General features: G+C 36.2%; 1 long non-coding RNA gene across 1 annotated transcript; it reads right to left on the bottom strand.

Annotated features, from left to right (window-relative positions):
* Positions 1-973: 973 nt before the first annotated feature.
* Positions 974-1,440, bottom strand: LOC120769555. Its single transcript, XR_005704853.1, has 2 exons — positions 1,370-1,440; positions 974-1,294 (listed from the first exon to the last, which is right to left on the bottom strand). It is a non-coding gene; the product is annotated as an uncharacterized LOC120769555 (long non-coding RNA).
* Positions 1,441-3,957: the final 2,517 nt, after the last annotated feature.

Genomic DNA, 3,957 nt, shown 5'->3' on the forward strand with positions numbered 1-3,957 from the left:
TTTCTCAACTTTCGTCAGTGAACAGTTTGCGAGAACTTGCTCTATTCGGAAATATCTTGATATTATACATACAATTACAATTACAATTGCTGGAACATGATAATCACTGGAATGAAGTTCGCACACTTTTCGCGATGATCAGCCATCAAATTAGCGTCAATTATGGAATACGAACAAAAATGACATTGCCGAAGACATTTTAAATCGTATTCGCTAAGAATTGGAAATGGGTAAATTCCGGTTGATACTTCCGGTGGTTTGATATCAATTCCATCTTCCCTTTACCAATTCACTAAAGATGAACTCATCACGAATATTCGGACATTGGACAAATTATCGTAACTACAATTCCTTCAGTGCACGCGCAATGTTAGCTGCCAAAAATACCGCTGCTGTTGACTTAAACTGGAAGATTCAAAGTCAAATTCCGGGAGACTTGCGCTCATACAAATTGATCGATCGTGGAATTTCTAAATTCTTTGAATAGGCTTGGTATGCCACCGCATCATTTGCGTCTCAAAGTTGGATCTGTCGTTATTATGTTCCACAATCTTCAGGCGCCGAAACTGTGTAGTGGAACTTGACTGATTGTGACGCAGCTATCGAATACAAAGGGGCAGAATGCTTGATTCTACGAATTCCTCTGAGTTCTAACGATTTGCCATTTCAGTTCAAACGTTTTCAGTTTCCGGTGAAAATTGCATTTGAGACACAAGGATAGTCGCATAGTGTATGGTATACATTTGGAAATGCTATGTTTTTCACTCGGCCAGATATACGTGGCCTGCTCACGAGTTGGAAAACCATCTTTTCTATACACCGGAACAGAAACCAAAAAATGTTGTTTATCAAGCTGCGATACATTGAAAAAAAAGTGAAATGATAAATTCAACTTTTTCATTTCTAAACATAATTTCACGCAGGACAACGACTGCGGGGTCAGCTAGTGTGTTTTATAAAAAGAAGTTTAATGTTTCCAAATTTCGTGTTTATTTATTTCATAACTAATCAGAAGATAAGTGAGTATAAAAAGGTATTTGTTTTAATTTTTTGGTTTAAGTTCATTAACTTTCTGTAACAGCATACTGTAAAATTCCATACACATATCATCACCAACTGGCCGTGGAAGCTTATTCAACAACCAGTCAAAACTAGCAAGGACTTGTGCATATGGTGAGTTGTTCTTTGCTGCTACAAAATCTTCTTGCTTCTTTAAAATGTTGTTGAATCGATTGCATGCCTCGTCATTTTGGCTTCCGCTAAACTTCCGACTACTTGTGGTGTGTGTTGAATTCTGCAAAATACACAAACAAAAAATAAAACATGCACATTATATACATCCATTTACATGCACATTATATACACTTACATAATAATATTGCGGAACACTTGACACCTCCACATTCGCTCTATTTATGGGGGAAGATGAATCAAAATCTTCAAATGTTCTACTTGTGAAAGTTCTCCGAAAGCACAACAAAAATTCATGAAATTTTAAAATAATATTTCTTTTGTGTTATATATGTATGTAATTGGCAAAAATACCATTTCTTCAGCAAACTCCCAATCAATCGTGTCTGAAAAAAGGCTCCTCCATCGTTTCTCCACCAGCGCTACCATTTTTGTGCTTGCGGGCCACTTTGTCGTGATAGCGATATACATTACTTACTGAATCTCTTGAAAGCTGGATGTTGCCACAAGAAAATTTAACACCAGAAAACTTCTTGATCATTCCTTAAGCGTTTTTTTATATGAAGTTTTTGCTTTTCTTGAGAGCTGGAAACCCACCTATATTTAAAAACTTTGCTTAGAACTAAAAAATAATATAGTAAATCTATTAGGATGGTCAAACACTCCATTTGGGAACGAGTAGGATTCCTGATCGCCGGCGTATAGCTAAATTCTGACATAAAACGTGTATTTAGTTTGTGATTACAAAAATGTATACTTAAAATATAGAGAAAATGACTATTATAATTATCTCTTGATTAATCTTACAGTAAAAAATTGTGTTTTACTGTTCAGACGAATTATTATGATGTGTAATACCAAATTTTTCCACAATAATTCTCTTTTGGTACACTCATTATCAAAAATAATTTCCACTTTCTCCATGAATAAGTTAACTAATATGCTTAAAAATACATATATAGCATATTTATTTATATCAAGAAGATATAATCAAATCTTTTGATAACAGCATTAAACTTCATTCTATAAGCAAAATTGAAAATAGTATTAATAAATGTATAAATATAATTCTGTAAATTTATAATTTAATATTAAAGCATTTTTGCTTTACGCAACCCATTTTAACCACCCGCCATCCTTATTCACCAGAGGTGGCCATGATGTTTTTATTGTGAACGTACACTTGGGGGTAGGTTAAGGACTGAAAATCGCTCTTTTACTATGGTGAATGGGCACTTTCCCTACTCCCTTGCACCATGGTTTACATAACATCAGCTGATAGTTACTCTACTCCTCCTCTACCGTGAGCTTAACGGTCGAATTCCAGGAGTCACCAGTTCTGTTTTGTACCAGTAATTTAGAAAATAAGTTTTTGTAGTCATGGACTGTTTCAGCAAATGGGCAGAGGTATACACAATTCCTAACCAAGAGAAAGGAAGAGTAGCGGACGAATTCATTAACAATTAGTATCAAGATATTTCAATAAAATTACATTTCCACTAAGATAGGAAATTTTGGTCAGCTTTAATTCAGGAGATGTGCCAGAAACTGGATATCCGCAAAACCCGTACAACTGCACTACATTCGCAGGCCAACGGCATGGATTCAATCGAACTTTGTAAAAAAGTTTGCGGAAAGTTCTTCAAAAGTAAAAGATTGGGATACCCACACATCCTTGTTCCTGATGGCTTATTGACCCACTGTATATGACATAACGGGCAAGGGAAGTTTCGATAATGGTTACAGATTGATTTGAAGTTTGGAATTAACGCCACCGGAGAAAGGAGTGCTAAGGAAATCAATAGATTAGGTATTGTTCATAACCCACAATGAAAGAAAGGGCTGTATCTCAAATTATAGTTTAGTTGGGAAGGAGCATACCAGGTTATTAAACGACTCAATAATGGAGTGTATCGCATTTAGATCATATGAAGACTTAAGAATAAAACGAAAATAGTTCATTTGGAACGGCTTGTAGCGTTTGGTACTGGCAATATGTATAATCGGTAGGATCAGACTTAGGTGGAGGGCAGTGTGACGAGCACGAATGTCAGAACAAAATAGAATCGACAGAATGTTCCAGTGACGATGTTTCGGTAATAATCTACTATATAAGAGCTGCCGGATTGTGCAGCTGAACAGTTCTATTTAGAGTGCTGCTTAGTAAAGAGCAATACAATAATAAGTTGTTAACTCTAATAACGAGTAATACATATTTGTTAAGTGTAACTGTCTGACTCAAAAGTGTCGACCTCAAGAGTGACGACCTTACAATTGGTGTCATAAGTGGAATTGTCAAATAAATTCTCAAGAAGAAAATTTGTTTAAAAAGCCAAAGCTTAACGATCTGAAAATTCCACAGCTCAAAAAGGAGCTGGAGCAACGCGATGTGGCGACAAATGGAACAAAATCGGAATTACAGTCATTGTTGCATAAAACGCTAATATTGAGAAATATGTATTTTAATTGGAATTAGATGAAGACACTATGGAAATAGAAGAGGCTCACATGATTGTTGCAGCAATATCGACGGAAATGTCATTGATTTCATCAAAATTGTTGGCACTACAATCCCAAATCTACTCGCAGTTAGAAGCGCGGTTGTCATCACGATTTGAAGCGATTGGGGAGCGTATGACAACACAATTGGTGACGCGAGGGACGCATACATCAACTCAAAGTCAGAAGAACAAGTGTTCTCACAGTCGGAACAGCATGAGACGCGTATATCATGGCAGGACTCCTCACAGTCCGAAGAACAGGAAA

This window comes from Bactrocera tryoni, chromosome 2, assembly GCF_016617805.1.
Source record: "Bactrocera tryoni isolate S06 chromosome 2, CSIRO_BtryS06_freeze2, whole genome shotgun sequence".
Taxonomy (NCBI): Eukaryota; Metazoa; Arthropoda; class Insecta; order Diptera; family Tephritidae; genus Bactrocera; species Bactrocera tryoni.